Source organism: Triticum urartu, chromosome 5, assembly GCF_003073215.2.
Source record: "Triticum urartu cultivar G1812 chromosome 5, Tu2.1, whole genome shotgun sequence".
Lineage (NCBI taxonomy): Eukaryota > Viridiplantae > Streptophyta > Magnoliopsida > Poales > Poaceae > Triticum > Triticum urartu.
Genome location: NC_053026.1, coordinates 1,540,773 through 1,554,797, shown reverse-complemented (window position 1 = coordinate 1,554,797; position 14,025 = coordinate 1,540,773). Strand labels below are relative to the sequence as shown.

General features: G+C 41.1%; 1 long non-coding RNA gene across 13 annotated transcripts; it reads left to right on the top strand.

The window, feature by feature from the left end:
* The first annotated feature begins 181 nt into the window (after positions 1 to 181).
* On the top strand, positions 182 to 10,904 carry LOC125506625. 13 transcript variants are annotated; one of them, XR_007282724.1, is made up of 12 exons: positions 182 to 1,206; positions 1,586 to 2,229; positions 2,357 to 2,465; positions 2,728 to 4,917; positions 5,011 to 5,076; positions 5,175 to 5,236; positions 5,331 to 5,695; positions 6,571 to 7,103; positions 7,684 to 7,748; positions 8,645 to 8,826; positions 9,477 to 9,553; positions 10,665 to 10,904. It is a non-coding gene; the product is annotated as an uncharacterized LOC125506625 (long non-coding RNA). The 13 variants fall into 13 exon arrangements; XR_007282720.1 differs by lacking the exons at positions 9,477 to 9,553; positions 10,665 to 10,904 and having other exon boundaries at positions 1,586 to 1,683; positions 1,910 to 1,989; positions 2,109 to 2,229; positions 8,645 to 8,882; XR_007282721.1 differs by lacking the exons at positions 9,477 to 9,553; positions 10,665 to 10,904 and having other exon boundaries at positions 1,586 to 1,764; positions 1,910 to 1,989; positions 2,109 to 2,229; positions 8,645 to 8,882.
* The last annotated feature ends 3,121 nt before the right edge of the window (positions 10,905 to 14,025 follow it).

Sequence of the window (14,025 nt, the reverse complement as noted above, 5' to 3'; positions counted from 1 at the left end):
GGAATACACTCATGGGCGAAACATAGATGTGGTGGGATAAGATGTGAGGCGAGACTATCAACTCAGACATCTCTACTCCTAATGTCTAAGTTGGTAGTCCGCGTTTCGAATTTTATTTTCATCCCACCATTTTTATCTGGTTTTTTTTCGCTGGTTTTTTTTCGTCCCCACCCCACCCCACCCCGCAAAAAAACCAGCCTCTCGATCCCATCCCCGATCTCCAGACTCTGGATAGGTGCTCTTTCGTTGCCGCCGCCGCCGCTGTCCGAGGGGAGACGTCGCCGCCGCCGAGGGGAGACGCCGCCACCCGGGGGAGACGCCACCGCCGCCCTTGGCGCTGTATTCCCTCGACGCCTTCTTCCGGAACGCCGCGGAGAAGAAGACCGCGGGGGCGCAGCAGGAGGAGCCCTCACCGCCAGCCGTCGCGACAGTTGCCGCCGCGGACTCCCTCCTCGCCAATCTGTTCGCGGGCGTCTCGGCCGTCAAGGCGGCCTACACGCAGCTGAAGCTCGCGCAGTTCCCCTATGATGCAGAGGCCATTCAGTCCGCGGACGCTGCCGTGGTCGCGGAGCTCACCAAGCTGTCCGACACCAAGCGGAGGTTCCTCAAGGATCCCACAGGCGCGGCCAGGGAAGCCGCGGCCGCGGGCAACACCGCCCTCTCCACGCATGCCGAGGAGCAGCGCCATCTGCTCAAGACGTACCAGATCACGGCGCGCAAGCTGGAGGCGGAGCTCCGTGCGAAGGATGCGGAGCTCGACCGCGCCAAGGGCTCCCTCGATGCGGATAACATAAGCTCTTCTTTTCTCTTTTGTGTTTGAATCAGATTTGGTTGTCTCCATTTTACAGGCATGTATTGATCTTGGTCTTGTTCTATATGCAGGGTACACTCAATGTTTCACGTTTGGTGAAAGAAAAGAGTCTGCTTTGTTGATTTTGTGCAAGATTGTATGATCTGCCATGTATTAGTAGATCAGTTGCTTCTCTTTGTAGGGGGCGATTACTGATCCAATCTAATTTATTTCATCTATGCCCAACTTGGTTCGATCGAATTTGCCATATAGTAGGCTTATGAATATGTTTTAGTTTCTTTCAGCTGAATATATATCAGTCATGTTTTACTGGCATTTTATCTTTCAAGATGAAGGAGCGGAGTTACACATGCGGAGCTGTTCAGGGTTCAAGGAGATACACCCGATTGAACAAGGTTAGATCAAAGTTTTTTGTGGTTCATTTTAGCTATCCATTGGTAACACTACAACCTTGATTTTTTGTGGTTCATTTTAGCTATCTATCAGTGACAGTACACCCTTGATTTTTACAGGGACAATGATGTTTAATGAACACATTATTTTTTACTAACAAGTTGTAGCAGAAACTTTTAGAGGCCCTGAATTGTGACCACTGGTTTAATGTAGTTTCTATACCTGCTAATGTGGGTACCCATTTACAGAGGAGCCGCCTTACCTAAGCCTGTTGACTGAACCTTGACCATGTAGCCTGTTAACTTTGTACGCAAGTTCTACCTACAGTTTTCCTATTAATCTTCACCATTAAAATTTGTTCTCTGCTTTCTCTACTAACAGGTTGCAGCAGAAACTCAAGTCCAACAATGTTCTTAGAGGCTTGTGAGTTATTGGGCGTGAAGCCTGAAGATATTGTGCTCAGTCTAGATGACTAATCAGTTAGTGTATTCTCACTATTGCATGCTCAGTTGTAAATCCCAGTATGCAATATTGCACACAACTTCTTTGTGCTTCAAATGGTCAAGTGCTCACCTCCTCCTTTTATTGGTTTGAGTATTCAAGCTATGCATCTAGCTGATTGGTGATTCTGATTTTGTATTAAACTTTGCATGTGTTACTTACAGTAGCAGTGCATAATTAGTGACAAATCAAATGTTGAATCAGGGTCCTTTGTTGATGACTTTGGATCATCATTTATTTCGAAATGAGCTGAATATGGTTGCCTCCCTCCGTACCATGAGGAAGTTAGTTCAATGCGTTAATCCCTGTTCCTTTCATGTGTGGTTAGCTTTGTTCTATACTTCCATTCTTACTTGGAATTTTTGTTCTATAATTTGGTGGCTGCTTACATTTGGATGAGAAGAAGCTCTCCGCGAGGGCAAGACCAGGAGCATGATGGGGACAGTAAGTGCATTGAAGTGGGTCTTGCAGTCCATAGTGGATGGCCAGTGTAGCGTGCCATCCAAACCTGTCATCTGATGAAGGTAACTGAACCCATCCAAGCTCCATGTTCTCTCGGTTAGATGAAGATGGGGGCACAATTTTCTCAAATGCAAGAAGATGAAAGCAGTCTGGCACATACAGGGGCTTATTATCACATTCTCTTTGCAGTCGGTTTGGTTATGGGAAGCATCTTTGTCAACCACTATTCATGTGCAGAATTAATTGATTTGTTCATCGTGGAGATAGTTTTACTGGAAGGCTGTTGGCTTCCCCACAGGTACTATACCTCACAATTGTTTATCGTATCAGTCTCTGAGTTATTTATCTTTATTTGCATGCTCAGTTATAAATCCCAGTATGCAATCTTGCACACTAATTCTTTGTGCTTCAAATGGTCCACTGCTCACCTCCTCCTTTTATTGGTTTGAGTATTCAAGCTATGCATCTAGCTGATTGGTGATTCTGATTTTGTTTTAAACTTTGTATGTGTTACTTACAGTAGTAGAGCATAATTAGTGACAAATCAAATGTTGAATCAGGGTCCTTCGTTGATGACTTTGGATCATCATTTATTCCGAAATGAGCTGAATATGGTTGCCTCCCTCCGTTCCATGAGGAAGTTAGTTCAATGCGTTAATCCCTGTTCCTTACATGTGTGGTTTGCTTTGTTCTATTCTGACATTGATGGAGACAGTAAGTACATAGATGTTATCACTACTGCAAATCTCAAACATGTTTTGGCTTATTCAAAGATCACACATGTTTCTTTCCCCAACATCTATTCCTATTGCTCCATTGACCTGATTCTGAGTATTTCCATGCTAAAAAATGATGTTTCCGAACGATGTAGGATCAATGGAAGAAAATATCCAATGTGCCAGGTTATGCACAACTCAACATTTGACCTTTGTTATTTGTAGGAGCATCTCATCTTGAATACTGGTTCTTAGAGCATTGTTCTCCAGCCCTTATTTGCTTAACTTACTACAATATGCTCCTAAGACACAAATTATTCTTGTATGTGTGTACGCTTACTTAGACACACTCCCCTACCTGAACCCTCAATTCATGTTGCATCTTCTGAATTCTTGTTTCTATATTGGTATTTTTTTAGAAGTATTTTTTCAGCAAATGTTAACGACAGCTGATATCTAAGGTAAAAGTCCAGGAAGTTTTATGTAATATGACAGATAGAGGTTTGCGCGCGAGCTATGGTACTACGCAGTGTAAGTACGACTTGTTTTGGTATGAGTGTACTCTCGAGAAGGTTTGCGCAAAACCTTCTTCATGGTCCTAAGTCAATGGTATACGGTTATCCAGTAGTACTTGTTCTAGGAAGGCTAACCTTGGATACAGTGACTTTTTATAAGGTACTTTTGGTGTTTAACTCTGATAGCTTTCACATGTAGTGGTTCCAAGAACTTTGATATCACCCTTTACCTTGTATTTGCGCAGTAGACATAAACCTTCTGCAACTTACTACTCGAGGACAAAGATTGTTAGCCAATTTTTCATGACTCGGCTCTAAAGCTACTTTGTTCTTTGCAGCCTTATTTATATCTTTTTGACCTGGTTATAATTATTGGTTGGTATTATTATTATTATTATTATTATTATTTCGAGAAAACGCAAAGCGATTTTGCGTTTCATTGCATTGAAAAGGTGGGAAAGTACATGCCTCCTAGGAGGTTATATTTACAGGGTCCTAGCTGGTTGGTATTATTTTATTCTTTTGGATTACACATCCTCTTCTTTTGCTAAATAACAGCGATTCTAGATTGTGGAATCCTTGAAAGGTTCTTTTTTATTAACACAATCTTGTTTCAGTTTAACAAAATCATGACCGGAATGACACTAGGACCCAGTATCATGCCAACCATTAGATGATCAAGAAGTTCAAGCTATGCGTCGTGGCGGTTGGAGGGCAGCTAGAGCAGCGGCTTGTGACGAGGCATGGCTAGCGGCAGCTGGAGGCGGAGCTGGTAGTGCGGTTTATGGCCGACATGGGGCTTGTCGGAGCCGAGGCCGACCACGGCGTGACGAGGCGGCTGGGATAGGCGAGACGAGGGAGAGGGAGCCGGAGGGAGGAGAGGTCAGGTGGCGGCATGGCTTGCCTCACCGGTGGCTGCGTGTGGTGTGCGTGTGTTGTGTCTGGGTGGGGGAGGGGGAAGATAGAGGGACCACGTGGTGTTTTTTTAGTTGGACATGCAAAGGTCCAAACTGCTACACAGCTCCTCCAGATTTGTTCTGGTTTGCGGGAAAATGATAGTTTGGAATGCTCCGCGGACCGACAGGGGGCCTCATTGGATGACAAAAGTCGACAAATATGGTCTGGACACTACAATCCGGACATATTCTGGAGCTTTGAGGGTCTTCTTTGCAGATGCCCTTATCATCTAAATAATCAACATATCAAGCGACATGGTTTTTGCACTAGAGCTTCTATATCGCCGCCCCATCTTCCGTTACAATGTGGTCAGCTTGGACGACATTGTGTTGATTGCTCATCGACCATGGCCACAAAGATGGCTCCCCCATGATGACTACACGTGAAGTCCAGCTGCCCACACCCCACACTGGCAGCCGTGCTAGGTCGCGTGACCGGCATTGGCGCGTCCTCGTGGGTGGCGGTGAGGAGGACGGCCAGTGGCAGCCCCCCGAAGCACCATCACGACGGCACCTCGCCGCGGCCGCTCGGCATGGGTTGCCGCCCCGCGTCCTAGAGATGGGTAAGTTCCCGTTTTACTGCAGGACAACTTCTATGATGTTACAAGACAGGCAAATTGATGCTTGTATATTGAATTGGGTTCTTCGTTGTTTAGGGAATCTTGTAGCTGGAGATGTATACATGGTTGACTCAATCCTAATTGTTGGAAACAATATCACAGGTTAGCTAATCACCCTTTTGTCTCGATTTATTTAACAGCACCTTGATTCTTTCATCATCAGTTACATTTTCTAAGTATTAACTAAATATTATTCTCAGATCAAAGCTTTATCGAGTCTCATAAAATGTGTGAGAAGTGTGAGAATAGAGTTCTCAAGAAGGTATGCTTTCATTTGCTGGTTCAAGGTTACCTCATCTAGCGATGCATACTACAGTATATGATTTATAGTTTCAAATTTGTGGACAACTTATTAGGAGGCATCATGGGCATTGTGAAACGTAGCAGCAGGCAACTTTGGGCCAGGAAATATTGCAGGTTATGAGGGTGTACCCCAAACAGTGCCCAAAGCATGTGGAGAGGAAGGATGCCCACGGGCATTTGTTGGCGCAAGCTGATGCGATCCCGCTGTGGCAATTGGGATGGGTAGATGGGGAGGCATGGTGGAGGCCGGTGGCAGCATCTGGCAAGAAAACAATGAGCGCGGCGGCGGCAGTGTACAGTGGCATGGCCGTTGTGTGGCAGCCGTCGCATAGACGTCGAAGGAGCACCAGCGACGCGCACGCACACACAGACAGACACACTGATGGTGCTGCTGGAGGCCATGGGGCTGAGCAAGGATGTGAGTGGTACACGTACGATTCTTAGTGATCCGTCTTCACTGTCATTTTTAGCTGGTTAATTTACTTTCTGTCAAAGTAGTTTGCTAGATGATGGAATTTATTTTTCATTTTGTTCATTCTGCTCTAAATACTCTACGTGTTTTTACACATGATATGAGCAATAATTTTCACTAGGCAAAGTATGGCTATAATATGAACAATGGTGCAATTCCTCATGACCTTTCCAAATATATTACCAGTTTGCCGTTCAGAACGGAAATTATAATGACACATGCTTTATTTAATTCTGAAATTGATGGTATCCCGTGCATGCAGTATATTAAGTTAATTTATGATCTACGAGATTATGTACCCAGATTTACAAAGGCAAAAGTGGTACTAAGTACTGTGAGATACATCATTAGTTCAACGCCAGGTTCAAAAAATGAATGCTTTTGTTTTTTTTATTGTAGTATCTATCTGCATATGGCTGTTAAAAAAATAGCTAGCAGTGTAACAAATTGACAAATCTTACAAACGTGTCCTAACAGTTTTGAACCTTATAGCTTATACTGACACATGAGCTTTGCTTGATTTTTCTAGATTAAAAAAGCATGTAGTTGTTTAAGATTTTTAAACCTTTGCTCTATCTGTGAGCAAAATCACAGTTTCCCCTGTTAACTAAACAAGATGCTTGTCAATTAGTAGAAGTACTGCTAGATTTCCATTTGTGGGTTTCCATTTTACTGAAGTTTACTTCTTTTTTGATATTTCCTGCAAGTAAAAACTACTATACATCACTGCAAATGTGTTTCTGCATTGTTTGTTTCATTAGTTTATTTCCATTTTTCACAAAAAGAAATATTTACTGTTACCTTTTGTCCACATTTTGTAGGGCACTGGTAGCATTACTATCAAGAACACCGGCATGGCATTGAGTCTTGTTATCTATAATGCACGCGACACAACATGGTCGTCTTCCACCACACTGCGGCCTCCACACGACGCCTCCAACCCTCCAAAGCGTGTCACCTCAATGGTCGCCGTCGCCTCATGCTCCAGCTCTCCCAGCCACCGCCACAGGTCACCGCCTCTGTCCCTCCAAAGAACAGCGCCTCTCTTGTTGCAACCTCCTTGCCACGGTGACCAACGACGGGGAGGAGGAGGAGCTGGGCGAGGCAGAGAGGCCAAGGGCGAAGTGCTGTGGGTGCTTCATTCGGATAGAAGTCAAGGGCTGACTCCTTAATATCTTGCAGGCCTAAAGTTATGTTATTGGTTGCTACAGGTCACCACATCCACTTCCTAGGGCCGCAAGCGGCAATGGTGAGGAGGTGAGTGACAACGGGAGGCTAAGGTGAAACTGATGAGAAGTAGTGTCGCTTCCTCAATTATGTGTATGGAGAAGGGAAAAGTGTGGGTAGCTTTGAGGTAAGTCGTGGTTGGTTCGGAGTTTCACATATGCTCTCTAATGGTAGATCATGAACTGTTAGACAATACTCAGCTAGATGTGGGTATGGATCGACCTTACATTGATTTTTGTGATAAGGTTGAGAAAACTAGGTAATTATCTAGCCATGTCAGTAACATAATATGCCTAGAGTATTCAAACGTGGTAATACAAATTTTGCAACTTGATATTTAATTCATGGAAGGAATATTGTTGTTTGCCTGATTAACGAGATACTTGAGTCACTTCACAAAATGTTACGTCTTTGGAGGCGTTCACAGGGAAGGCTACTGGTGTTGTCATCGTTGTTGCCAGTTATAAACTAAATGATCTTTAGCATGATGGAATGTTATTAACTCTTGTGGTGAACACTAATGACCTTTAGCGTTGCATAGTGAGTATGAGATTGGGCCTCCCGTCTTTGGTAGAAAATATGTTCCATTCTGTCTAAGTTGTAGAGGGAGCATATATTTCTTATTATTGGCATTAATTGCATTGTGCTTCCCTTCTTTGGTGGAAATTCACTTTATGTCCATTGCCTAATTTGTACAAAAAACGTAGGATGCTATTGGCATAATTACTTTTCCTCGAGAGCAGAGTTTCTGAAGTGTATGGAGACGAGAAAGGTATGTGCTACCATATCCTGATCGTCAAGAGTAAATGTGTGTGTGTGGTTTTCACGCAAGTCATTTTTCTGAAGTGTCTTTGCAACTTCAGATTGTGATTTTAGTGTTGCTATTTCTTACATGTTAGAGGGCACACATTATTTTTCACATTCCATCTTTGCAGAGGAGTAGTTGTTATCTGTAATCAGATAGTGTATAAGAAATGGAAGATTTGTTTGTCTTAGCATCAAAATGTTAAATATTAAAATATGCATGACATCATATTCAACACATATCCGAATTATGCCAAATTTGTTTGATCAGTGCAAAATTGCATAAGCTATTTTTTTGTTATTCCGTGCCAACACATGTGTATTTATCTAGGCGGATATAGGCGGTGTGCTATTTAATGCATTGTTATTTAGTTGGCCAGTAATAAGTTCTAAAAAGCATCCTCCTACAAGAGCCAAATTTCTGTAAAATTTAGAGTGAATAAATCTGTGTTCTATATACATGTAATGCTTGTCAGCAACTTTCAGTTTCTTTTACCGAGAGCGTTAGTTTCTTTTACATTTTAGAAATGGTTGTTTGTTTATTTCTTCTCATCAGATCGGAGTTCATTGGTTAGTTTGTTCCTTTTTATCAGTCATCTACCATGGAATGTTCTATATAAGTTTTTTGTACAAAGAGATATTTTCTCTCATGTGCTTTAATCATATGCACACATGGTTGCGCGTGCAGTACTAAAACCAGTCAATCAATCCTTTTTATGATGAATTTAAGAGTTTTTATCTTGAAAGTAGTCTTACAACATCTATTTTATTTTTGGACTAAAATCTTGAATTGTAGGGTCAGTGATGTGATGCTTACATGTTCTATGATGTTTTTCCAACACACCGTGCATGGTTGCTTGACAGGAAACAGAGAAGTGGCCGGATGGGCAATCAACTCATCTGTTGATTGGATTGGGGGGTGGCATGAAGAAAGTAAAGGTGAAGAAAGCAAGCTGGACGCTAGGTGGCGGCACCAACAGGGGAAGTGTCAGGCGTGAACCAAACATCTATGGCTTGTTGCTTTGAATCTTGCCGGTCTAGGCAAGGTTTGCTCTTGTCACGATGAATGATCAACCTCTATGAAATTCTTGCGTACATGTCTTTTAGTACTATTTTTCCCCTCATCCACCTCCATCGCTCCGGCTTCTTCTCCTTCGCTCCATGGCCAACCCCACCTCCTCCTCCGGCTTCTTCTCCTCCGCGTCCATCACAGGAATATATACTATCTCTACTTCCTAATCAATTTGAAAGATTAATTCGACATGGATAATTTAGTTTTTTCTATTGAGTACTGGGCATCGAGCAATGGTTCAGCAAACAAACCTAGATAGACATCTCTTGACAAAATATTAATGTAGCCGCCGATCACACAGAAAAGGTTTATCTGCAAACACTGGTGTATTCAAAGGCTATTAAAAATGCAATAAGATGAAATAAGAGAACAAGATCTATAACAGTCGCTACTCCCGTGATATGCTTTCATCATTTGATCCATGTTTATATTGATATTCCGAATTCGTTCACCTGCATGCTATGAAAACATAAATATGATCACACAATAGTTTGTCCGTTTTAGCGGACAGCATTGTAGATGCCCTAAGATCCTTTATTTTCAAAATTTCATTTTCTTACTCATTTCTATCATTAGACTCACTTTTACTTTTATTCTCTTTTCTTTTACATGATTATTTAACAGACACGGGGGAATTGCATAATGTATTCTCTCCAGTGGAGTCTATATAGCCATATACTATTCTTCAAACAATGGAACAGGTGGGTAGATCAAAACTAGAGGTGCAAAGCATGCTTATATGCCAATATACCGAATACATTTCATGCAGTGAAGTACAAGAACAAATTTATTCTTCAAGGCTCAAAGCACACATGCTCCTAAGAAGTAATTTTTTTTACTATCTTGCATGTATAGAATGATTATTTTGGTTATATCTCACTGACAAATGAAAAAAGATATTGAACATTGCAATATGGTATTTTCATCCTTCCTTTTATTAGGTTATAATATGTTCATGGACATAAATTTGAAGATTACAAGATGGTATTATTTTCATAAGCCCGTAGCAATGCACGGGCACTCTACTACTTAGGAGTAGAGATTAGTCTAAACACACTTCACTTTATTGATTACTAGCACAAGGGCCCGTGCGTTGCAACGGGCCATACACATTTTAGTGATTTTCTAGCGGTTCGACATTTTGTAAAAGCAAAATAAACAAGTGTGTGCTTACAAACCGGGAAAATAATTTACCATTCAAACAACTTCTGTTATTTGGTGGTTCAAAATGAATGATGTCAAAGATACACATCAACATTGTCAACTAAAAGAATTTGCAAATAATGGCAGCTTGTAGTCATGTGACATGTTCCCAACTGCAACAGAGAATATTCTATTTTATCTTGGTACGTGATTTTTTTCTAGAAGAACTATTGCCTATAAATAAATCAAATAATAATGATAAATTGGAGCACAATGCAATGGTTCATATTTTCTTAATTTAAGATAAATGATATGAAAGAGAAAAAGATGACCATACTAAGGCTACCGGGAAAGGCATAGGCAGCATAGCGTACAATTATATGAAACACCACGCCTTTAAACATTTCCAAATATACAAAACATTAAGGTACTGAATTCTTTTACATAGACTGATATGACTCGAAAATACAATGGTCAATGAGAGGGCAAAAAAAGCCACAGGATTTTCTTTTGTATATCAATACCAACTAAAAATAATAAGAATTTTAATTAAAGAAAAGCGACAAATTTTTTTGTTAAGAGCATTTGACTTGCACTCTGACTCAATGTTTTACTGGTACATTTCCTCATGAACAAGTTTGCTTTACTAACCCTCCTCTAAACTTTCAGCTGGATGTCAGTGCCAACGAACTACCCACTCAATTGTAGGCTCAACTCCAACCAGCTCCATTCTAGGAATAGATGGATTTGTAGTTTTCGACTCCAAAAAGTTTGTTGGGCCTCTACTTTGAGTGAGAACCAGACAGTCATACTGCAAACACATAAAAAAGTAATGGTTGAAGTAAAGCAGAATAATATTCTCAAGTTTAATATACAAAAGGAAAATGAAAAGATCATGATAACAAACATGGAGAAAGGTTTATAAGTTATATATTGGTGCTCACAAAGTCGCTGTCCAGGTCAGAAAGTCATTTTACTTTTGAGAGCATCATCGATTTAACCTTTATTTTCTCAAGTGGATAACAATTCCTCGTTGTCACCAAATACACATAGGAGATGTGAATAAAGAGGCTGCAATAAGATTTAAGGGAGAAGAACTCCAGGAAAGTTTAACCCCTGCTCTCAAATGGCCTGATGTTGTCATAATTCTTGGCGTACTTCACAGATGATCATGCTTCAGGTGAAAAAGATCTGACAGCACAGAGTTCAAAACTATGATAGTCTTTGTACAATGGAGAATAAGCGTCTTCTTGCCATTCTCAACCTGGAAGAAACATTAGAGCAACAGCCTGATGTGGGACTCAGGGAAAAGCACATTCGTACTGATTCTAGTTTCTCGAGATGGAAGGTTCGAAAGCAACCGTCTTTTGCAATAGCAACTAAATTAAGAATTACAGGTGGTTATTTGTACAAATCGTGGACTATGTACTAGAAAATCTGGCCCTTTTGTGTGTGAATCGGTTCCTTTTAAAAAATACAATGTTCAAACACACTACTTGAACTATATGGGAAATTGCTGAAAGATGTCGCTATGTCAGTTTATGCTTGGCCAGTGTCACAAGACAATAATGCTCAGATACTACCTATGAAAATACCAATACTTTCTTGTGTCCATAACAATAATGACTTGATGGTAGACAGGGTTAGTGTTCTTCTGGCATTGTAAACTGAAGGAAAATTTGCAACAGCTAAAGGGACCAAAGATATGAGAAGCTTACGAGCTTGGGGGCGTGCTTGAGGAGCTCAAATGTGGCGAACAAGGTCATGGGAACCCTGATGCCATCATCTTGATCCTACATCAATCTAGGGATGAGACCTCGGGCAAAGGGTTCATAACTCTGCCCAAACTTGAAAAATCACAAATGGAAGGCTCGTTTGCTGCCACACTTGAAAAATCACATAGACTATGTAAGCATGATCTTGGCTGGGCTCTTGAGATCACATAGACCAGGTAACCATTAGGTAGAGTAGAGCTTACACACAATGAAATAAGGTGACACATCATGCTCAATCAATTTCTGATCTTCCCACGAACGAGATACAACCTGCGTAGAGGTTAAATCAATAAATTTTACTCTTGTTGTGAAGTCCAAAAACGAATCTCACGCGTACTGAATAGCCAAACAAGTAAACAACACGGTGGGTAGCATAGTATAGTAGTGCTTGTCAAGGGAGTTGTTTATTAATATGGTAAACAAAAATTATATTAATTCTTTTGACACAAGCAAAATAGCATCCATATAATAAAAAAACGAATGAATAAGCACTCAGTAAGCAAGAATGATAACAAGGATGAAACATGCACCTCTACAGATCAGTTGAAAATTTAAAATCGCAGGAGAAAGGATTTAACGGCAGCCAAATTTTAAGTGAAATTGTAGCCTAAGTCAGCGCGATCTACCGCAATCTCCTGTGATTTTGTACTGCATGAAAATCACGAGCGATTGCGGCCAAATCGCAGGCAATTTAAAATCGCTCTCATGATTAATATAATATCATGCACTTGGAACTTGCAAACACTTAAAAACAAAGGAGAATCAAATCATGGTGTGGAACGATTTCTTTTGGTAGCGCGACAACAATTTTCACATAGCAGCAGCATTCGCACAGTACGTTGACCAGTTCTATGCTGGGTTGCTGGCACATCGTGGCTTCCAAAATGGACCCTACTTATGGCGACATACCATCGGAATATGAAAGTAGGGATCCATGTGCTTACTTTGCTTTCCATGTAGCTTCAAAATAATGTATTGCTTGTCGTAGATTTTTACTCGTTCTCATTGCGATTCTACTGGCAATTCCACGAGGCAAATCTATGCCTTCTTCTTTCATAGCAGTGAACTCTGAACCTGGACCTCAAAGAGAAGATAATTTCTCATCAAATTGTCCAGCACTGTAATGAGAAGAGAATGATCCAGAAAGTAATAAAAAAACGAATCTGAATGTACCTCATAAAATGAAGGTGGCACCATGACTAATTATTTTTCAGCAAGTGACTTATCTCAGATCAATTCAAATAAACTGACAAAATTAACAGCAGCAAGCTGCCTTGGCATGCAGAAATAGAGAAGCATGTTGTTGGATCAACAATAAAACTACCTATGACAGCTAAATGGGTTACAGTAAAACGCACTGCTTGGCAGTTGTGGCCTGGTAGTATTATAGGAGTCGATCAGGAGGCCCCTAGAGACAAAGCATGTAAAGAACACCGAAGGATGCTTACTGCCCGTAAAGCACACAAAATCAGAGAAAACTAACTATGAAGACTGCGAGGAACTTAAGAATAAAATTCTCGCATAAAAATAAATTTGCTACTTTCTAAATACTATTGGAATCTTAGAATCAACATGCTGCTAAGAAAGAGCAGAATAGCACACAGAGAGACAGGGGACAAAAACAATAACTAAAACAGGGGATCAACATGATACTACTTGATCAGTATCAAACCAAGATGCGTAACCATGGTGCCTGGTGCTGAAATCAGATATACATACTAAATGTTCTGATATGCCAAAGTAAACGCATTAGAATCTTTTTAATTATCCCAACTATTTCTCAGAGGTTGCTCTGCCGTTGCTAATTATGATGTTGTGCTATACTGCTACTTCATATAGAGGGAGATCAGGGAGGTGTTCTGATATGCCAAGATAAATGCATTAGAATCTTTTTAATTATCCCAACTATTTTTCAGAGGTTGCTCTGCCGTTGCTAATTATGATGTTGTCCTATAATGCTACTTCATATAGAGGGAGATCAGGGAGGAGAGCAGCAGCCTGCTGCGATTTTGTTCAATTTACTGCTTGATTACTACTACACATCTATATAGAGAACACACAGAACACACATAACAGAAGACTGCTGCTTGCTGCTTTCAAGGGGATACATACATTTGTTGTAGCCGTCGAGGGCGACATTGGACGGCTCGACAGATGTTTCGTTCCTTTGGCGAACTCGGCGCTTCTTTGTAACGACCCGTATGTAACTTGCCATATTTGTATTCCGACTCTTGCCATTTTCGGCACTAAGTTAT